Genomic DNA, 24,108 nt, shown 5'->3' on the forward strand with positions numbered 1-24,108 from the left:
ATAGCAACTTCTTTTGGAGGTTACAAGTCAGACAAGCACAAGGATTGGTCCAAACACAAAAATGATTTAATGACATTGTGTGACTTTTGGTGAATTACAGCTTCCACTCTCTACCTGGGACAGTGTGTGGCACTATTTTTCCAAAGAATTTTTGAGTGGTCAGTGAACCAGAACTTGCAAATAGTGCTCCAGATTCATCACTGTCCCAATGTTTACAAATCAGACAATTTCTAAGGTGCTAAAAAACACTTATAGTGTATTACACTGAAATGAGAATCTCCTCCTGAGACTTTTCACTTTTGATTATTCATGCTGCAAAACAAACTTCAAGAGAAATGGATGAGCAAAAAGTTGAGGTCACTTTACATCAGTTGTAAATACCTGTCTCCTGAGAGAAATCCACAGTGAAGGAGCTCCGTGGTTTCAATCATGGTTTCAAATCAACTTTTCTTTCAAAAGGCCTCATTCTTACCTAATTCACAACAAAAGTATTGTTTTTCTTATATGCAATGGCACAGTAAGATAACCCAACATTTTTATAAGTCATTTGCTTCAATTGTTTCTTCGTTTAGAAGGAAAATGCTATAAGATTTTAATGTTTTCAGGGATGGTTTGCAACTTTGTTGTTTTTCAGACTATTTTTCTAATATTTCCCAAATTATAAACATCTGAATGTTGTTATTTGGCACTAAAGAGAACATGAGAGCATGAGCTGAGCTCATTATGTCTTCAAAATATGAAGGTGGCTTTACTCACTTTAAGTTCAGATTCAGTGAGTAATATTAGCATGACACTGAATGGAGTGAAATGGTGTTGTTTATAAGACCCTATTTTATTAAAAAAAAGAAAATCCTTGGCATTCTATGAAACACCGAGTTGAAAAGGAGCTTGGGAACACTAGTGTCTGACAGCTTTTGCATCCAATTACTGATATGTCACCAGAAATACGTGGGAATAAAGTAATGAGATGGCAGTTTCTGTAACAAAGGGCAACATTGTCTTCTTACATCTGGATCATCAGTGTCATGCTACACATAAATATACATTTTCTGGTTAACTCCTTACAGTCACACAGATCACGAGATGAAAACAGAGTGTATAACACAAGTGCAATGGAATTAAGATGCACTTATGACTACTCTTATAACTACACAGGATTTTATTGCAGTATTAATACCATCTTCATAGAAATATATTTTACTTTAAAGGACATAGTCAGCCTATTCTGATTTAAAACTGCTGAAATAATCTGATACAAAAAATCACATAGAGAGTTTTCTCTTTTTAATGCTTTAGAAACCAAATTTCTTCCAGTCACATCAACCATTCGTGCTGAATTTTCTCTCAAAATTTGCTTAATTGTCAGTTGCTCTTGTCAACTTTAAGATCTAGCAGATGAAACATTTAACAGAAGCATGACATAAGCACTCAAATTCAAATACAGTGGTTTTGGATGAAAACGAAGGAGAAGCTGCCCAGTTCTGGTCAGATTTTCAAATCCCAAGGCCCATTCAATGTAAATAAAGATCTCTTCATGAGCCAATCCCTTTTTTGTGCTTGCAGGACACCAAAGCATTTAAGTATATCTAGATACATAACCACTTACAGTGCCTGACATTAAAGAGAGGGTGAAGTGTCCTAGAGCAGATTTCTTCCATTCATAGCTTTACATTTAATACATTCAAACCCCAGGCCTTCAACTCTTTTGTGGCATTCATACAGAAATGCCAGGAAAGCAGCCAAAAGGATGTGAGGGTGTGCTCAAAGGCCACAGCACCACACTGAAGACCTCTGGGCAGAAAGGCCACAAACACAGCACTATAATGGCAGGCCAGAAGGAAACAGCTGTAGGGATGAAAGTCATCGTTTTTAGTGGAAAGATGATAGTCTAATGAAAAAAAGGTTGTATTTTAGCAAGCTCATACATCCAAAAGACAGTATGCACTGTGGGATGGGACTGTCAGAGCTCTCTGCCCCTGCCCAGGTCAGGGCGCTGGGCACATCATGGCACCACATGCCTGAACAGACTGGCAGCCACTTCAGCGTGCTGAGGGAGGCTGTGCCTGCATGTGCCTTTGGACCATAATTCTGTCACTAGGATATTCTCCTCCCTGTGGAGAAACAGCCCCTCCTGGGCTCACTGTGCTGCCAGCAGCTCCCACTGCTCGTCGGCCCTCTCTGGTAAGGCCTCACCTTCCCTGACTCCTGAGGAGCACGCATGGAGTCACTTTTGCAGAGATTACTGCACGAGGCTTCTCAGATAAAGTTGTGCTTTAATATTTCTAAAGTTGTGCTTTAATATTTCTAAAGCAGTAGTATGACATTAATCTATGCGGAGTACCTTGGCAAAACTCTGCTCCTCAGTCAGAGTGGCACATCACAGGGCACGGGCACTGCCAGCGCTGGCAGCTGGCACCAGCCTTTACTGCCCCATGCGACGCCCTGCTCCTCCTCCTCCTGACCCTCACCCTGCTTCTCTTCCCCACTGCCTTCACTGCAGGCCAGAGCATCCTCCAAACACCTGTTCTTCTGCTCTGGAACCAAGCACACTATTAATGTGTCTTTGAATTAACAGAAGTATGCACATAAGGACATTATGGGGTGGGATTTAGCCTGCAAAGGGTTGTACCAACTATAAAATCACAGTTCTTTATGTGTAACAGCAAATTTGGAGCATTAAGATTTGACATTAAGAAATCTTGATGCAGAATTCACCTGTATTTGCTCGTATTGTCTTAGAAGAGCTGCAGATGTAAGAAGATAAATATTTATTCTCAAAGTATGTCTGTGTACTAGGTTTCCATGACATCCATACTACTATATCAAATATATTGCACATATAAAGTGTGTAAAATCCTATGGGGGTTTTTAGAGGACTTATTTCATATTGTCCTTTTGGTAAATCTTACAATATTTGAAGTACTAATTACAGAATGCCAGAATTAATTTTTTCTCCAATAATTATGTGTCTGACAATCCCAAGCAGTTAGCTCATTCATTTAAATTCAACAATGATTTCTCCAATGGCTTTCAGCAGCAGTAATAACATACATTGTTATGCCCACTAATTTCCATGAAGAACAATGGAACATTATTTTATTGGCATCTAGAATTACTCCACCACACTTTGTTGCATTCTTTTCAAGAGATGATGAAAGGGAAAGTTGAACAGTCTGGATTGTCCCCTTCTTTTCAGGCCTTACAATGTTTTGCTACATCAGCAAACTGTTAAGTAGACACTCTGGAATATGCTTGAACTGTTTTAATCATAGCATCACAACTGGGACAAGGGTCCAAGTCCTTAGTACATGAAAAATTTCTTAGTTGTTAAATTCCTTGGGAGTTTTAAAATTATAAATAAAATGTAAAAGTATTTCAATCTTCTTTTTAAAATTAGATGGATTGGCTGAAGTGTTCAAAAGTTTTTTGTTGCCTTTCAAAGATTATTTGGTTATTCAGCTTTTACTACTTCTTTCAGGACTTTCTAGGGCATTCTATGAACAAGCATAATTTCAGCAACTACACTGTATTTTTAGAACTCCTCAAGGATAGCTTAGGCATTCTCAGGAGTATCACAAAATTGAATTTTCTATGCTAGGTGTGGAGGGGTCAGGTCACTGGGTTACCCCTGCCAGGGAAAATGGTGCAGTAGAGGAATGGAGCAGAATGTGATCAGAGAGAGAAGAGGCCAGCCCTGGGGAGCCAGAATTGCAAGCTCAATGCAGTGCAATGCATAGTCATGAGGCAGCCATATAAGTAACAGGTTAATCCCTCTCACCCATATTCCTTTCACCTCTGCCAGCAGCTGCAGTGTTCCCATGGCACAATAAATGTAGGACAGGGGCATTTTTTACTGCCTGTGCTGCTGCCCAAGGCAGGATGGCCCTGCTTGCACCTAGGCTAGACTGGATATTTCTGTCTGTTTGGGTTGGTTTTGTTGTTTCTGTTTGTTTGGGGTTTGGTTTAGGATTTATTTTTCTGTCCTTACGTAGTATGCAAGCATTAGTATTCAAATTAGTGCCTTCTGCTCCTGCTTACAGTGGTGGAAATCTTTGCCAATGGGCAGCGCACATCCTGTAAAAGCAAAAAACCTGTACCCCACACATGGCTCAGTGTGCAAACTCAGGATAGCAGCCTATTGCTACAATTATATCAGTGTAAGCAAGAGCATAAGTGGTTTACTGGCCTGTTTGCAGTCATAACCTATGCAGGATTTGGCACACAATACATTTAGTTATTTAGCTAATAGATTAATTCCCTAATGGAATCGCAAATCAAGAGGATTGTGAATGCTCAGAATCCTTTTACTTTTCTGCCTTGTCAGGACACATCAAGTTGTCCTTTTCAGTGTATTCTGCTTCTGTTAGGCATTTAGGTCAAAGCAATTGTTTACTTTATATACCTGTAATTATTATGAAGTATGCTGAACTACTAGTCACGTTTCCCACAGTCAGAAACTGTGGGCCAACCTCATTGCGTTTGCCTGCAAAAAAGATGTCACCCCAGGGTAGACATTACTTATTGCAATTCAGTCCTATTTAAGCTGAGTAAGAATGACATGAATGTGTATTCCTTGGGGGATGCATCAGCAGTCTCGATTCCCAATTCAGAAGTGAAAGCATCCGAATTATCATTCTACAAAAGCTGTGTCTGAACTATTTTCAGCAGATTGCTCATTGGAATCAGGGCAGGTTAAAAAATGTTTCATGAATCTCTGAGATGTAGTTTCCCCATTTGGCAGTAAGGAACCTTTTAACTTCAAAACATCATATTAGATCTGGAAACCTAAGAATAAACTAAGCATTTTACTCTAGTTTTGTGTTCTCTGAGAACAGAAACAGAACTTTAAACATTGTGATTTTGGTTTGAAATAATCTACGGTCCTATTTACATCATGGGGATGTCCATTTCCACAATGTTCAGTCAAGATCTAGGGTTTTTAACTAGAGCAATTCTTCCTGCAGGTGTAAGATTTTAGGTAGACATATGTTTGGATCAAAAATCAGTTGTAAACTTGTCTTCTGCACAGAAGAAAACTACACAGTTATCCATATTAAAAAATGCATGTTTACTTTTCTTACTAAAGTCAGAATATTCAATCTTTTAATTTCTTATTAATTGAATAATCTATGTAAAAAAAAAAAGTTGTTTCAAAGGCAATCTTTGTCACTGCCATTTATTCAGCTCCATTTGCCACAAGTCTAACAAAAAATAAATTGATAAGGGGCTCATTGTAATGTCATTTAAATAGAAAAAAAAAATAACCTTTACTTATTTCCAGAGACAAAAAGTAACAAACTTTTAATTTATTATCCATTGGGGATATAAATATACAGGAAGATATGAAGCTCTCAGAAGCTCATTGTTAAAGATTAGCCCACTGCTACGTCACAGTTGCAGTATCCCACGAACTCTTATCTCTTGGTCAATCCCCAAGTCCCCAGCCCTGGAAGCAGGAGTAGCTACTTACCATAGAGTTAGGCCTCCTGGGGGGGGAAAGCAGACTGCCATATGGGCTTTTGTGTTGCAACTTCCTCTGGTTTCTCCTTCCCCTGTCCCCTGACTGGCTTGGCATCCCTGGTGGCCAGTCCCCTTCCCCTGGTGGCCAGTCCCCTCTGCCCAGCCTTTAGCTCTGCCCCCCACCCCTTCCGCTTTATAAGCTGCCTGCTCCATGTGGTTCGTTCTCTTTCTAGCCGGGTTTCTCTTCAGCTACAACATTACTCTGCTGGAATAAAACCTTGCAAAAGAGTCTTTCTTGCCTCTCTCGCTGAGCCAGTTGCAGTGAGTGAGGTTTGACTGCATTGCCTGAATGTTAACTCAGTTTGCTTTTTGGCAGGAGAGGTTTGCTGGGGACAAGAGATAGGCAGCAGCACCTACCTTTAAGCATCTGCATTTTTAACGGGTTGGCATAATCTTGGCTATACTTGCTTGAATTCAGGACACATAATGCTTAATATCTGAAACAGCCTTTCTAGATGTGACTCTCCCTTCTGCATACACCAGAAGTGGCAGAACACCACATCACCTTTATGTGGTGCTCCTGGAGTGTTCCTGCTGAACAATCAGCAGACTGCCATTAGCAACACCGCTGAATGTTCTGGGTACTCATCTACTTTTAACAGGACAGCACAAGACAGATAGGCTGGATCACTTTTGAAACCCTAAGCCATTGGATATATATCTGAAGTGCTGAAGAAGGCATGAATTAAATTCAGAATCCTCTGAGTTGCACTTTCCTCTATTGATACATTCATGTCTAGTGGCTTGATAGGATGATTTCATCAGGACAAATTCCCAAGCACGTTTAGTGAGTGAGAGTAAATAACATGGCTAGTCAGTTTACTTTTTTTCCCTCTAAAATTATTCCCAAATTTAGTGGAGAGTTGCGGAGGGAATATGGTGTGGTGTTTTTTACAATTGAAATGAAAAACTAGTGTCTGGTTTTGTTCTGTGAAAGATAAAACAACAACCACAAAAAAATACCCTAAGCAGAGCAAACAAACAAAAAATCCCAAACAAAGCCAAAGCCAAAACCAAGAAAAAACCCCAAAACCAAACACCTCTTCCCCACCAGACCCCAAACACCCAAACTATGAGTAAGCAGACACATCCATGATTATGTTTTTTTTAAAATGAAATATCTTGAAAAATTATTTCAAGTAGAAGTTTACCTCTAAATCTACCATGGGGGTCAAACAGCATAAATGAGTGTAGGTAGCTGCAAGGGTGATGAAACGGGTTCCATTTCTTCACTCATGAGTGTGTCTCTGTGTTGGGTAGTGAAAAAAAAAATGAAGTTGCTGGAATTTACAGAATGTGGAACAGAATAACAGTATGATAATTCAAACCAAATTCCTACAGTATTTTCTGTTCTGAGCTCTGATTTCAGCCAATAGATGGCTAAATGTATTTTTTATTTAATGAAAGGTATAGTCTGCCTTTCAACACACACTATTCTTTCAAATAATACAAGCCTTTTTATCATTCTTCTTAATAGGCTCCTAGAAATTAAACTGCCATCTGGCCTATGAAGACATTAAGATATAGGAGATGAATTTTACCAACAGGGAAGTTACACAAGGCACTCTCCTCAGGCATTCTGGAATTTTTTGACCTACATCTCTGGTGCACCAGGTCACCTTGAGTTTCAGGGACTTTGAAAATTCTAAAGAATCAATATTTGCAAAGACATGGATTTGCTCTCAAGCAATGACCTGGATGCAAGCACATCTATCATATCCAGGGATGCTTCACTGATCTTTCATCAAGACGTAACAGCAACCACACTCTTTGGCCACAGTTCTTTAATGTTAAAAATTTAATTGAATAGGAAATTATTTGAAATTTATTTGGCCTTTAAATTGAAACTGAAGGAAAATGCCACAGAAGAAAATATTGCTTATATGTGAGGTAAGGAAAAACAGGATATGAAAGTGGTGAAACTGATGGCAGATATAGACAGATCCATTTAGTGCCCCAGAAGCAGTAGATGAAAAACATTGCATTAAATGCTCAGTTTTGCATTGAACATGGTTGAACGCATTTACAGCTTTCTATAATGTCATGTTCTTGATAATGTGACTTTCTGCTACTCTGAATTTTTTTACTGCTTTTTCAGCTTTATTGAATGAGAAAGGCAGTAAGACACATTTTGTGACAGTACCAATTAAAGCTTCTCCCTGAAGAGTTTTGCTGGGAAAGATGTTGATCAACAGGCCGATGTAGTATACAAAAGGCACACGTCACCTGTCTGCAGCCACCCTCATTGATGCAAAATGACAGAGAGGAGGCTCTTCCATTACCACATTAGTCACGAAGAGTGTTCTGAAATGCTCTTAAAGTACTGACAGGAGAGTGCATTTGTGTATCAGCTTCCAGGTTTGTTAAAAGAGCTGTGAATTACTGTCGCAGGACTCTTCAGTAGTGTTATCTATCCCAGGCACTCTCATATTATTACAAGACAAACGCACAGAATTCTGCTCTATTTTCTCACCTGATGCAGAGAAGTTCATCCAACAGTAAAATAAAAGTTATCTCATCTCCATTGTGCTTCTTGTCTTCCCTGTGTTAACAGAGGCTCAAATCTCAATCCCACGTACAGCTGCTGCTGAAATTTGTGGACTTCAAACTTTTGATTCAAAAACATGTCATGACACACAATTTTGATATTTCCCCCACTCTAAGTTAGTCTAGGGGTGAAAAGCAAGAACTGACAAGGCTTTTACATGAAACTGTCACTTTGGTTTTTGTAGGAGGCTGAGAGAGGTATACATGTCCCAAAGTCATACATAAATCCAATAACACCCTCATCTTTTCCAGTGAAAAAGAGGAGCAAAGTAATTTCATTTCCAGGTAAATTTATGATATATGAATAAAAGGAGAAAGAATGAAAATTGTTAAGCATGTCTGAGCTGCATAGACACTGGACAAGGAGGGGAGCACTCTAGACCATATGGATTTACAGGCAGCTTGCAACCAGCCTGAAATCTGTTGACTGTAAATCCCATCTGCCTTCATGGCAGGTAGGATTGGTGCATTTTCAGGCAAAATGTCAAGAGTGCTTCTGCACAGCCTTCCACGGCCATCTACTCTGCACAGTGCTGCAGCAGCAGTCTTCCCAGCTGTTCCAAATCTATCTCTGTATGGGAAAGAAAATTGCTTTTCTGTGTGCTCTAAAGCTCCTGATTTATCTACAGTTTTCTTCCAGGGGCACTCCAGCTGGGTCAGCTTCAAGCCAGCCCTGCAGTTTTCTTTGCAGATAGATAATGCAGATGGGGAACAAATATGACTTTGAGCCTGTCATTTGAGCTCAAATATGACTTTGAGCTGAGATGATTTCTTAATTGTATGAATACAGCCATAGTCTAGTTTAAACTGCAGACAAAATGGAAGCTGTGATGGTTAAAAAGCACTACACAGAATAAAAGTCTACCAAATCTGTATTATGAAGTTAATTTGTAATTAGGTGGCCTCATCTTTGTTGTGCTGCACACTAAGGTGTGCCTAGAGGAAGGTTTCTGTAATGTTTCCAGCATTGGACTGTGGGCTGCTTGAGTTCCACCAACATTGAGCAGGTCATATTTCCAAGGACGTGGGTAGTAATTAAAACCAGGATTTATTTTTCCTATGTCTAAGCTAAATTTCAATCTAATTTTGTAACCTTGGGTTCCTTTTAAAGAAAATTGTGTGTAGTGAACAGACATCTAAAATGGGCCAGATGATTCCCTCTCCAGAGCTCCTTATCTCCCCTTGTCTATCTTAGTTGACTAACAGGTGCACAGGAAGCACGTATTAGATGCAGATACTTAATTTTTAAGGTCTAAACTTGAGGAAAAATCATCAGTAAATACTGCTGGTCTATAAATTTTCATTTTGCCACTGATAGATTGTATTTTAGTACTACAGTTTCTTTGTGTCTTAGTTTCATCTTAGTGTCCTTAGTTTCCAGCTTACTCTTCTCAAGCAGTTACCAAAATTTAGAATGGCTACTGTTTGTTACTAGGTGCACGTATAGCTCTTAAAATGGAGATTTCTGAACTTAATCAAAGTTTCTAATTGCCATCATGCCATAAAAGTCACAATACTTAGAATAATTATTTCATTGCTGTTCTATTAATAAGCAACATAAATGCAGTAAAGACCGGTGGCTCTTTGCTAGTGTTTCTGTGCTACGTTACAAGCCTATTTAAAAAAAAAAAAAAAGCATTTCAGTGGAAGTCTTTTTGGTTCATAAATTCGTAAACACAAGAAGACTCTTGTCTTCTTCCATAGTGAGGAGGCATTGTACATATACAGCTTGTGGCACAAAGCAAGAAGTTAGCAAAAACCAGTAATTAAGCTGAAAGAACAAAAAAAAAAAAAAAAAAAAGAAGTATATAAGCTATCAGTTGTAGAATACAGGATACCAATTCTGGGACAGGGGTTTATACCTCAATTGTTTTTTTTTTTTAAATTTGAGTCATCATCATTATTGTAAGTGTGTGCTTTGGGATATAATCTTCAGCACTAGAAAAAGTACTCAGAGGTCTATGCTGCATTTCATTTTAAAGGGTGTGACCTCTGGGTCATTAAAACATGCATGCTTTAATGGCTGTTTCTCTCTCTGCTGGGCATCCCAAGCGTGTCCCTTGTGAATCCCACTAAAACTTGCAAGGGTGCTTCTGAAGGAAACATTTTGTATAGAAACTCACAGAGAGTTTCTTTTATCATCATGTGTGCACAGACAGCATATCACTTGTGACGAAGATTCCAAAGCACCATCATCACAGCTCCTACAATCTTTGGATAAATGTCCAGATAACCTGGAATTAACAACTGAAATTAAAATAATGAATACTTTGCATATACTATTATTTTCTTAAATAATATGGTTTATATTTTTAAATGTTTCACATGGACCACCATGTAAATTCTTATATCCCTTTTGTGACACAAGTCAGTGCACTCTTCAGTCTCCAACAGGAATGGGTGATCACAAAATTAAAGGTGTACACAGATACTCATGGTGGATTAGTACCTTAAGACAAATTCCATTAATCATGCATTCATCTTCTGTTGCAAGATGAAGATCAAGTGTAGATTCTTATTATTCCTTGTACCAAACTATGATCTAGGAGTTCAGGTCATAATCTATGGCATTCCCAGCGTGCCTTCTGGGGCATGTTGTACAGACAGCTGTAGTGGCCATCCTGTAGCAGACAGGAGTTTCAGGCTAACACAACAATGCATGTGAAGTATTCCACCTGCATACCTGCACAAAAACCAAGGACTTCTGTTTCCTCTGTGCACATTATTACCCTTTTTTAGTCACACCATTTCTTTCAGAATTTGTCTGAAAAGAAGAAAGCCAGAGACAGAAAATCTTTTCAGACAACCTTGAGAAAACCAGAAGGTTGTGAGGAAAAGAAAGAATAATCCTCAGCATTCACAGTACCAGACTTCATGAAGGTTGTTCTCCTACATGGCTCTGCTTTCTGCCTATGATTCTGACTCTGCAGAGATTACTGGAAACATTTAGTTGAATTTTGAATGTAAGAAACATAGTTACACCATTTTCTTCCTCTGTTTACTCAGGAAAATTTGAAATATGGGCATAAAGATACTTGTTTCACCTCCTAAAGATTATGTGATGTAGAAACTGAAAAAAATGGAGATTATTATTTCCAACTTCAACTACTCCTTGCAAAGCTAACCGAAAAGGCTATTGAAAACAAGTAACTTGTTGCCTTTAGTTGAAAAATCATTACTATCAGTGCATGAACCAAAGCCCAAGCCAAATGGCATCATCTTTTTTTAACACATTCTCTGCGCAAGATGTCGAGGAGGTTTGTGCCCAGCTGAATGTGCATACAATGCTGCGGGTTCCTGGTGATCCCTGTCATTCTAAGGGACCATTAAATTCTGTTACTAATAGGCACACATTAAAAAGCCAGCTGTAAAGTATTATGAGGTTAATAATAGTCTCTAAATGGCTAGACGTTTACTTAGATAATAAAACCACCCTGTTCTACAATAGCTAACGTTAAAAAATACAAAAATTATTTTGAAAGCAACATAAGTTCAACTGGCTTCAAGGCAGAAGCTAACCCCTAACTGATCATAATTACCTTTGTGTATTATTCTTCCATAATTCCTCTCTGCTGGAGAATTTATTGTACCTTTATTGTAAACATTTGGTCCCAGGTCTACCACTGACAACATATTGGCATATAGAGGGAAAGAAGCACTCTTCCAGCATATGATTTGTTGATTTCTAATGGGGTGTAGGAAAATTCAACTTTTCAATAGCCAGCAATCAAAGACATTCAACAAAATCTATGTAGACTGTGAAAGAATAAGCAAAATATTATCATTCATATTCATGAAAATACATTAACCCACTTACCTGGGGTATTCAATTATTTCCCTACTTATGGATAATATGCAGGCTAAATGTGTGCTATAAGTGTCAAGATCAATTTAAAAAGTGAGTAAATTGCCTTTTTATGTCCTGTATTAAACAGTGTCCTGCATGCATGGCTATATCTTCAAAATTGTTTCGTTTTCACAAAAGCCTCAGCTATTCTATTACAATACATGAATGGGAAAATGGAATGCACAGGATACTATTGAGCTGCTAATGGCATAGAGGTTTTATTTGAATCATTCAGAGTAATGCACAAATGTTTGGAGACTTCAGAAGAGACTGGTACAGTCGCAGTGAGATTGACAGAGATAGAGGGAAGAAGGGTTTGTCACTATTGTGTGTTGCATTATAGAGAGAGCAGAGACAGAGATAAATATTTCTGTAGTGTTCATGAATTCAAATGAGCAATTCATACTTACATTGTTTTCCATTATACATCCAGGAACTTCTGGTCAAATATTGCATTCATAATTTCTCATTAAATACTTTTCTGTTAAAATATGTTGCATAAAAAACTCTGAACAGTGAAGAAAACCATGAAATACCTGGACCATGCAATCTAAAGAAAATAGACTTTGGTAGAATAACTACACTACTGGAAAGTTAATTTTTCAGATATGTTACAGGTGACTTAAACACCACACTTACAAGCACCTTCACTATCCTGTTGATGCCTTAAAGAATCTAGAACTAAAACCACTTTTGAGACAATATTAGTGTAGCAGGTAGTATAAAGGCTGGTATTTATTGGAGGCCTCCAAGGGGCAGATATGGAAAAATGCCCAACCCACATAGGGTGAATACAGTTTTACAAGTTTAGAAAATTAGCATAATTTACAAGAATCCCCAGTCAGAAGCACAAGTGTGAGGCAATTCCCTCCTTTTGGTTTCACCTCTCCTGTAGTCCCCCCTTAGATATTTCGTTTATGAAAGTGTGTCTCAAAGAGCTGGTTTCAACCTTGGCTCCCAAGGAGAACCAAGATAGGATAGGGACCTTCGAGCCCCCAGAGTCTGGAGCCTCTGGAATGTGTTCTGTCTTTCTGCCTAGGAGGGTAGGGAAAAGGTAGGGAAAAGTACTGGAGCTATCTAGGAACTATATAACCATACAACAATAGTCTACAGAGCTAGAAATACATATAAAGGAAATAAATAAGCAAAAATCATTCTGCCTCACTGCAATACATCTGCACAGCAGTGCGCAGAAAACTGTGGCAATTACAGGCTACATTTTGCTTTAATAAGTGAAAAAATCTTTTTGGCAGCTGCATTACTGATCCAAATAGCAATACCTTTACATGCCTCTGGTTGAATATCCGTGGAGGAATGCACACAACAACAGCAATGAAATGAGCTAACCTTCCACATAAATAGAGATAGTTTGAGAATGTTCTGTCAAAATTGTGTTAATCTGGATATGTCCTTTTTATGTTACATAGAAAAAATTAATTTTGATTTCCTTGGATTCCTTACTTCCCTGTTTTACAAATAAACAAGAAAAGTGTGTCAGTATATTTCTTGGTTTGGTTGTGGGTGTTTTGTTTTGTTTTACTGAATCTTATTTTTATAAACAATAAACATTTTGATTTCAGATTGTCATAAAGAAATTCTGAAAAAAATTTAATTATTTTTTTACAGAAATTCCTATGAAAACATTGTTTGTATTATTCTGTCAACTGCTCATCTTAGTATAACCTGAGGAAAGTTTTAACAGATTCTCTCCAGTTTTCTCTTTCTTTTTGTATGAGAATTATTTTGTCTTTCAGTAGATAGCTAGCCAGCAGAGGCAGATGCTAGTAGTATTTGAATATTATAGTTTGGTAGCTTATGTATTTGCTTAGTTTTTCAAAGTAAATTATTGATTTTGCAAACTGTGGGGTTTTAAAAAAACAAATCCATGCTTTGCTGTTCATACATAACAAGAAAGATCAACCACATTCCCCTGGGTTTCATTTTGAAATTTCTGAGTGAGACTGCATTTAGTGCTTCATGAGGTAGTTTAAAAATGCTAATATTTTCAATAGAAGCTGAGAAAGGCTTAGTAAGTATTTTATGCAAGTTACTATAAGATAGTTCTGCCATAATTTCTTCCATTGTAGCATATGGAGAGAAGTAATGCATGATGAAACTCAGAATAAGGCTTTTTATAGCAGAAGATTTCTTGCTTTAATGATAACATTTCAGGGCAATTTGTGAGTGCTTAAACATATACACTTAGAACAACAAGTCATGCTCACAGGACCTGACTTTCCTTTCATAACAGTTTTGTGCTACTGCACCCTATTTTTTTTTCAGTCATAACCATGTAGAAAAATTCAGTTCATGTTTCAAATATAGTGAATAAGGACAAATTAGGAATAGTTTTGTCAATGAAGAGATACTTATACTTGTAAAACATTGATATTTAAGTGAAAGTCTGAGTAAACTGTCAATAAAGCAAAGAGCTTAGACTGATCTTCACTGTTTGACTTCAATTTACTCTTGTGTTGAAGACACCTATAGATTGGATAAACTGGTTCTGAGGGCAGGATTGAGTTTATTTCAGTGGAAGCTTTTAGCTGATCTACTTCAATCTGGATAGGCTTCCATTCCCTCTCTGAAAAATAGGGGTGATAATGTGTGTCTTTAAAGATAGTGCTTGCAAGAATTTTCCAATTATATAGCACACAGATTTTTAATAATTATTAATAATTCTATGGTATTGAATTTGTAAGCATTATATTTTTTTTTCTGAACAGAAACTCTTAGATCATGATGAAACTTACCTTAGAAACTGCAACAACTAGATAAAGGGAACAAACTTGTTCATTGAGATTAACATGTCTCTTGACAACAATCAAGGAAAGAAGACTTTTCTTCACAGCTCATAGCAAAATAATATTTTCCCTCCTGTATCACATCCTTGTATGTTTTGTCTTTTTTCTTTTGGACCTTGAGCATTTAAAGAATGTTTTATTAGGTCCATTTTCTCGTGGTCTCTAAATTTACCTTTTTTTTTTTTTTTTTTTTTGGACCATGAGCATTTAAAGAATGTTTTATTGGTAAAATAGAAAACACATAATAGGAAATTGATATATTGTGGTTGGGGTATGGGATACTAGTACCTACTCTGTCTTTAAACTAACCATTTCCAGCAGCTGGTCATAGCTGTGGACAAGTCAAACTGAACTAAACATTCAAACACCTAATTTTGAATAGCCTTTGAGTTTGTTCTTCTTTGGAGCTGACCAGCACTGGCTGACTGGCAGAATTGACCAAGAAGGACAATGGCATCCTGGCTTGGATTAAAAAAAAAATGTCACCAACAGGACTAGGGAAGGGATTTTCCCCCTGTACTCAGTGCTGGTGAGACCACACTCAAGCCCTGTATCCTGTTCTGAGCCCCTCACTGTAAGAGAGATATTGAGGTGCTGGACTGTGTCCAGAGAAAGGCAAAAAGGTTGGTGGAGGGTCTGGGGCACAAATCTGATTAGGAGCTGCTGAAGGAAATGGGGTTGCTTAGCCTGGAGAAAAGGAGGCTCAGGGGTGACCTCATCATTCTCTACAACACCCAGAGGGAAGATAAAGCCAGGTGTGAATCATTCTCTTCTCCCAGGTAACAACAAGAGGAGGACATGGGCACAACAGGAGGACATGGGCTCAAGTTGCACCAGTGAAGGTTCAGGTTGGACATCCAGAAGAATTTCCTCACTGAAAGGGTGGTTAAGCATTGGAACAGACTGTCCAGAGAGGTGCTGGAGTCATTATCCCTGGAAGAGTTCATGAAATTAATGGACATGGTACTTAGTGCTATGCTTTTATTGGCATGGTGGTGTTTGGTCAAAGGTTGGACTTAAACATTTTGAAGCACTTTCCAACCTTAGCAATTCACTGATTCTATGATTCTCTCTTATTCAGGATCAAGATACCCTAGATAGAAAAAGTAAGACCCATATGATATGACTATTAGTGTTTCCCAAACTGCACATTTGTCCCAAAATTGTCGCAAATCAGCACAGACAACTGTAACACCACCCCAGTTCCACAAATACTTAGATTACTTAAGGACAACCTTGTTATGGAGCCAGCTGAGATCAGGAAATGGTGTAGGCACATTAGTACAGAACAATCTAATAAGTCATGCCAGAAAAAAAATAATTCTCTTTGCCATTTTTGTTCATAAACCAAGTAACCTACCTACAAATAATCAAGAGGTCACCGTACTGACACGTTATTCAGGTGCATCTTCATCAGTGTGAGTTTCAGCAAGAAGCCAAAGACAGGATTAAAGGTGTAAATAGGTGAACTGATATTTAGTCAATATATGGAGAATGGTAACTTTGACAGGCCCTTACATGTCTATTAGCCAGAGCTAGTTACAAAGGTGTCCCAAATAAACAATTTTTTCAATCACAAATATAGCTTCAGAGTTTTTCCTTTTATGGCCTGGACTTCTATAGCAGTATAGAAAGAGAATATAGATTATTTTGCTCTGTAAAACAACCTTGGTGAAAGCAATTCAGCAAATCACAGCTCAGATCCCTTCCACACTAAGAAATCTGCAATCTCTCCATAGAGCTTTATGGCTAGAAGCAGTGGATGAAGCATTGGTGTATGGCAGACTTTCATAGCTGGTGCTAGGAAGAGTTCCTAGGTTTCAGAATTAACATCTTTTGTCAATTTAAGTTAACAGATGGTTTTAAAGGCTTACTTGTGATGCTTTAAGTATTGCAACCACCTACATGGCCTTTACAAATCAGGATAGCCACACTGAGTGGGTGAGAATGACCCTGACCCTGAAGTAACAAAGGAGAAATCTTAGTAAAAATTTCTGTTATGCCCACATCCATATAAAACCTTTTCTTGACACTTTAATTATATTAAATTTCTCCTTCCATTTGTACCTAATTCTGACTTATTCTTCTTTCAAAGACAATGTAAACCCTCAAAAGAAAAAAAAAAATAGTCAGGACATCCTGGCTTAGAATTTCCTGGCCAGTAATAATGACATAGATAAGTAGTCTAAAGTAGTATCTAGATCTTTACACCTCTCTTAGACATTTTTTTCCAGGAATTGTCCAACACCTTGATATTTATTGCTCTACCAAATAACCCCATTAAATACTTCTCTCCTGCTCATGTTTTTATCAAGCTGAACTTGTAGGTTTGTGTAATCTAAACTGCTTATGATATACAATTATTCAAAGGCAGGACTCTTCATTTCATGTTCACTAACTATGATTCTTTCTTCAGCACTGCTGTTTCAGATCAAAAATGTGACAGCATAGGGAGTAGAAATAGCAACTGAAAATTGTTATCAAAGAGTTAATGAGATTTTACAAAGTAATTGTAATGTAGTCTCGTTTTCATAAAATGCTTTTAAAAACTATGCTTCTGTTTTTATCACAAAACTCATTGCTCTTTTATTTCTATTTTCTCATTTTAGGAATGCATAAGTGAGTGTAGAAAATTATAGCAAGGACAGTTGGTTATTTTCCTCATAACTCTTGGGATTTCACATCTTCAGCTTTGTTAATTCCAGCCTGGAATGAGACTTTACCTTTCAGAGTTAAATATTTCATGGCTGAGAGACAGCTCTGGTTTCTTGTATGTCTTTCTCTTTCAAAGCAGAATGAAGCAGCTACACTGGGTGGTAGGAGAAAATTTGGTGTGAAGGTTTTGGAGTCTGGCAGTGTTCTCTGCTGTCCTTAGACAAAGAAAACTACCCTAAATCGCTAGCCAACTGAGATAATAGTAATGTACTGAGTAGAGAGTACTAGAAAGTTGTGTGAAGTCACTTTTTAAACAGGTTTCACTCCATGCTAATGTGATTTATTTCATCTTCAAACAAAACATCACTCCAAGCAGGTGCATCTGCACAATAACCAATTGACACCTTATCAGATTGTAAGAATATAATAGACCAGAAAAATGATTGATTAGTTGGATTGGGAGATCAGCTGTGATAGTTTCAATTGACTTATTTTCCAGGTGGCAGTATTTATAAAAGTAACTTTTCAGCATGAGGCATTCAGCCATGCCTTGACTCTCTGATTATTCCTGTGACTTATATGTATTTATTGCTGGTAGATGTTGCAGCAAGAAAAGGTGCTAATACTCTCACCTAACACAATTTTTTCAAAATGCTGTACAGAAAATGACACTACGTAATTTTTGGCATCAAAACTATGCCAACTAAATGACCAGGACACCACTTTTAAAAATACATTAGTGGACAAAAAAGTATAGAATCATTTGGGCTAGAAAAATACTCTTAAGGTCATTGAGTCCAGCTGTTAACCTGGCATTGCCAAGTCCATGTCCCTAAACACCATGTCTGCACATATTTTTAAATACCTCCAGGGATGGTGACTCTATCACTTCTCTGGGCAACCTGTTCCAATGTTTGACCACCCTTTCCATGAAGAAATATTTTCTAATATTAGTCTAAAGCTTCTCTGGAGCAATTTGAGGCTGTTTCCTCTCAACCTGTCTCTTGTAACTTGGGAGAAGAGACTGGCCTCCACCTCATTACAGCCTGCTTTCAGGGACATTTAGAGAGGGATAAGGTCTTCCCTGAGCCGCCTTTTCTCCAGGCTAAACACCCACAGCTTCCTCAGCTGTTTCGCTTTGGATTTGTTCTGTAAACCCTTCACCAACTTCCTTGCCTTTCTCTGAACACTCTCCAGAACCTCAATGTCTTTCTTGTAGTGAGGGGCCCAGAACTGAACACAATATTTGAGGCGCAGTCTTACCTGTAATTCTTAGACCAACAAGTTTGAAAAGAGACCCTTAATAGCTCAGTGTTCAATAAGAAGAAACCAGAAACATTTTTAGCCAGAGATGGGGTAGGGTGAAAGGCAAAACAGGCACAATTCCTACCATGCAATAAAAAATCAAGAATTTAAATACCCTTTTGTATAGAGTATTCATAGGAACAGCACAAAATTTTCCATGGAAGAAAGAGCAACCTGAAGAAAGGATTTTGGTGTGTTTTATTATTCCAAGACATCTGGCTTCCTTCATGAATTTAAGTATATCACTTACTTTGCCTGATTCCTTACTTGCTAAGGGTATTATTTTCCTATCCACAGGGCAGCTGTGGGGCACAATGCCATTAGCAATGATTAGGGATTTGAAAATTTGGATATTGTTATACAAGCATCTAAGTCCTTAGTTATCTATTAGTTCAGAAGGAAATTAGATTTGGGAGATAGCTTTGTCTCTATCTCCAAAGATATAATTTAGTAAAAATAATGAAACACTGGGACTTGGGTGGCTGACTAAACTGGAGAATTACATTATTATCAACTCAGTTTCAGTGACAGAGTTGATACTCACAAGTCTGACTACTGAAATTGTTTTGGAGACTATAAAAGAAGTCATTAAGCTAAAAGAAGATACTGCTTTTGTGCTACCTTAATGAAACAAATATTTTCAAGAAAACAATGCACCTTTTTTTGCCAATGGAACAGCTTTCATATGTGAACTCATATCTTCTCACATCTTGACTCTTACATTAAAATACACATCAACATTTCTGTATGTCAGTCAGACACTAAAGGTAATAAATACTTCTGGCTTGAAATATTTTACTGTGCTACTCTTTCTAAATAACTCATTAACACCCTTTATTGGAAAGGAATTTTGTTATTATTTAGTATTATCACCAATTTTTATGAATTCTGAAATTCTATTTTTATTTTTAAATTTAGGATGAAATTTGTATACAAAAAAGTTTGTTTATTAGGCAAATATTAAAATAGGAAGCTATATCACTCATTTTCTCATACATACTGTAAATTACAAGAGAACTGATCTCTTCTAGAGAAGAATCCTTAACAGCATAAAAAGCTGTAAAATATTATACTTTAATTAAAACCCTTACAGGATCTCTATTCAGTGATATGAAAATACTTTGAAAATCCAAAGACAAAATGAATTGTAGTCTATCAATATGTAGCCTAAAAGAGTTGCTTCTTGTAGGGTATTTGAAGAAATATTTTCATTTTCTGAATATTCCAGAATTAATTCAGAAAAGATGTCTGATCATTATGAAGAAAAACTCAGATCAGTGCAAGAAAAGACTTGCACACCTGAAGGTTAAGAACTACATTGCCATTCAGGTACAAATTGAAGATGCACGGTCCCTTAACTCACATTTAAATTCCTAATTTCACATATTGTTGAATAGAGATGTTAAAGAGGAGTTAGGAAATAAAAATCTGAAGATTTTGTTGAAGGTGGGTCTTTAAGCTGAGCCTTTCTGCGTAGAGCAGAGACAGTACTCTGGGAAAATGGCAGATCATAGCCTGGTCTGGATTCAGGGATACGTGTGACAAACTTCCTTTTGGGTATGTACTTTTGTGATCCTTTTGTAAGGACAGAAATACAGTATGTTCAGGCACAGCCCAGCCTCCTCCTCAGGAGGAGAGTATTCCTGAACATTCTCCCACCTTTAGGCTTGGCCAGCAGCAACTCCAAGGGAAGTCAAAACAAGAAACACTGGACAAGGACCAGTGATTTAGATATACCTGCCTGACAGTGCAGCTGTACTGTCACCTTCACTTAAAGAATATGAAAACTCAAAGGGGACTCTAAAGATGTACAAAAAGATATCTCTGCATATTTGGAATGCATAACTCTGACTTTCTCTTTGGGGTACCCACTTCCTCGACTGCAGAGGGTTTGGTTATTTTTGGTTGTTTGATATTTTTTTAAGCATTCTCCTAATCGTAATTCAGTTTTTTTCCAAAAAATGTTTTACGCCAATAATGTGAACAGACTTTAAAGAGCAACAGAAACACATATCCTCTCTCTTAGCCACATACTTTACCTATTTGCATACTAAATCCTGCTTCTCAACACTAGTTCTTTCCATTCAGTTCCATGATAGCTTCCTTCTGGAAGGAACGTGAAACAATTCTCAGAGGAATCATTCTCCAAATTTTTAGTAATTTTTATAATGCAATGAAGAAGATGCATACTCTTCCAAGGAAGTTTTGAAAGAAAAGAGACAGCCTGTGTATTTTTGGAAAGACCATGGTCCTGGGGGTGTGCTTAGTGCTCTTGGCCTCTGCAGGTCACCTGAGCAGAGTTTTTTGCAGAGTGTTACTCAATCTATTAAGGCACAGAGATGTAATATACTTCCTTACTCTGGATACTTTAGTCAGCTTCCTTGTGATTGATTCTTCTGCCAGAAATAATGGTTAGGCATGCTCTATTACTTAATAACATTCTCCCATGCTGGAGCACTCCCTTTAATCTCTGGTAATGAGAGATATTTTTTTGTGACACATCATCCTTCTTCTAAAATTTTAATATTTGTATTTTGGGGAGCTTACAATTAATTTTTTTTAGGGTATTCACATTTTGATATAGCTTTCTTCTCTTCTCCCATCCTCACAGATCAAGATTTCAAGTATCTTAAGAAGCTTTCTTCTGTTTTGATTTTCTGCAGATTTCTATTCTCTTTGAAATGCAGCATCCCAAAATGTGGGTTTTATTTCATGTAAAGCCAAAGCAGCACTGTTATACAGGCATTCCCAGCAAACTTGACTTACTGTGATAATCCGATTGACACAACCCAATACTGGAGCTGCTTTTTTTATGATTGCTGACTCATCCCTGTTTATATGTACTTTAATCTTTACAAACTTCCTGATAAGCCCAGTTTAAGTTTGCTTGAATTTGATTACTAAGTTGTGTGAATTTATTTCCATATGTCCTTACTGATTTTCCTCATTTATTTTAGAAACTTGATCCATTTAAAGAATATTCCATGTTTTAGTCCTAAATTCCAAAATAATTTAGATCTTTTTCAATGTCAACTTTTGCATATAAAAGTTATGAATATTTTACAGTGAAAGTTTGCTCCGTGGTGGTAAAATGTAGTGTAACACCAAATTTATCATCGGAATATCAGAATCACTTTATTTGATTACTTAGCATGCTTCATGATAGGATTTCAAACTAATTTCTGTATGGCCCACAATCATATAACATTTTCAGATTTTCCCTAGTGGATGTGTTCAGGAGTGAAGTAGTAAAATAGACTGAAGTCAAAAGGTAATATTTCCTTCCCCTCAAAATAACACAGTCAAACATTTAAGGAAGAAAGAGACGTTCTGAATAACATGCAAGGAGCAACGAGTAGCATCCTCCTGTTCAGCCAAACTCTCTGCCTGAGGCTTTTTCAAATGTCAGTGAAAAACTAACACATATTTATCCCTCCCAACATCTTGAATTGTCCCTACCATACTAACATCGGCATTATTACTTATCCTTTCCTCATAGTGAGCCAGAGATCACATCCAGTTTCTTGTTCCCTGCTGTTCTCTATTTTCCCCCTACTTGTACACAAAATTATCTCTGCCTCTGAAAATTTTCACTGCCTAAAAACAGTTCTTGCTCCTCACACTGCTTCTGCCTTATTGAGTAGTCAACCCATACAAAAGAGAACTGCCCTTGGCTATATTCTTATTTTTCAGCTTCACAAAAAATTGCTTCTGAAACCCACTTAGCAACTGGGTTCACACAAAGGATTTCTCAGCTGCATGTTCATTTTATGAATATCTCTTCCCTCTTAAATGTGCTAACACACAGACTGAGTGCCAATCTTTCAGAAATCATGCCTTACTCCATTGCCTTTCCACTTTTAGTTTTACCAAGAGTCTTCTCAGGGAGCATTGATTAAATGCTAAGTATTTCTGAGGTCAGAAAAACTCAGGTTGCAGGGGCAGGCCCTTTTGGCAATGAATGTTTATTTGTTCTTGGCCTCTGCAGGTCACCTGAGTAGAGTTTTTGCAGAGTGCTACTGAATCTATTAAGGCACAGAGATGCAGTAAAATTCCTTACTCCGGATTCCATGAGGAATGAGAGGCAACAAGTAGGCACACATGGCTGAATAATTTGTCCAATGAAGGGCTAAAGTACTAGTTTCAAAAAGCAAGATGGAAACTAAATCTCACTGCCAGTTTGGTCACTGACCAGCCCCCACAGTAATGCTTTACATGCAAGAAATTGTACTATTTTGTACTGTTTAGAGCACGTCCCTTCAGAAAGGTACCTAACATGACCACCACAAGTAAAATCCTCAAGGGAGTCTCAGAGGAATCAGGGCAGTTTTGTGATAGGTGCAACGTCAAATATGGGACATCTAAGACAAAAGATTCTTCAAAGAGCAAAGGAATTCTCAAAGCAGAACAGAAGAATGCTTTGTTCCAGTCCATATAGTCAACCTGGCTGTCAGCAGTACAGGCAATACCAGAGAATAATAAGAAACCACACGCATAAAAATCAGCTAACAGAATGGCAGCTGATGGCTGTCTTGTCTCCTGAAGCACAAAACTTTATAGTTTAGAATTTCTGCCCCATCAGCTTCAGGAAATATGTTTTCTTAGTTGTGGAACCAGCTGTTGCTTAGACGATATGGTTGTAGTACGTGCATAATTTTTTGTAGCAACGGAAGTGGAATAACATCAATGGATACCCCATTTGTTGAATGTTCTCTGAGAATAGAAGGTATTGAACAACAAAAAATGCAACTTTAAATTCAATTCAGGCATTGGCATTGACCGATCACTAAATTTTTTGAGGTGAATTCTAGAAGCCAATAATTCAACAGCAGTATTTATTAAATAATGATCTTTTTTCTACAATGATAATGTCTGAAAGTAATGACATGCCAAAAGGTTTTTTTACTAAGAAAGTTATTGAGCTTCATGAATTTCATGTTCAGACCAATCATGCTGATGCATGATGTACTTAGTACCTGATGGTACTAAGGCTCAACTCAGATGTTTGTATTTGTCACAGCTGATTGTACCTTACTTTTAAAACAAGTGCCAATGTATCTCTTCTGTTTGCAGTACATAAGGGCATGGGGATCTATGTCCCTGTGACATTTTGCTGATACAAAGATATTGCAACAATAAACCTAATTATATTAAATGCAGTGGAAAAAATCAGTGGTAAATACTACAGCACAAATTGTACCTTGACATATACCTATGGTGCCCTTACCAATGTCAAAGCACAGAGGTTTCCCAGAAAAGTTTGGCCTTATGAATAAAGGCTATATAATGTGACATACGGCTATTTTTATCATAATTTGAAACATGAAATATAGGAAAAACACTTCTCCTTCTTTGTAGAAAACTTCAACATGATCTAGTCCTCTTTTTCCCAGTGTTCCTCTTGAAATCCTATTCAAAATCAGTTGTCCT

This window comes from Pyrgilauda ruficollis, unplaced genomic scaffold, assembly GCF_017590135.1.
Source record: "Pyrgilauda ruficollis isolate IOZ18807 unplaced genomic scaffold, ASM1759013v1 scaffold27, whole genome shotgun sequence".
In the NCBI taxonomy this organism is placed as follows: Eukaryota; Metazoa; Chordata; class Aves; order Passeriformes; family Passeridae; genus Pyrgilauda; species Pyrgilauda ruficollis.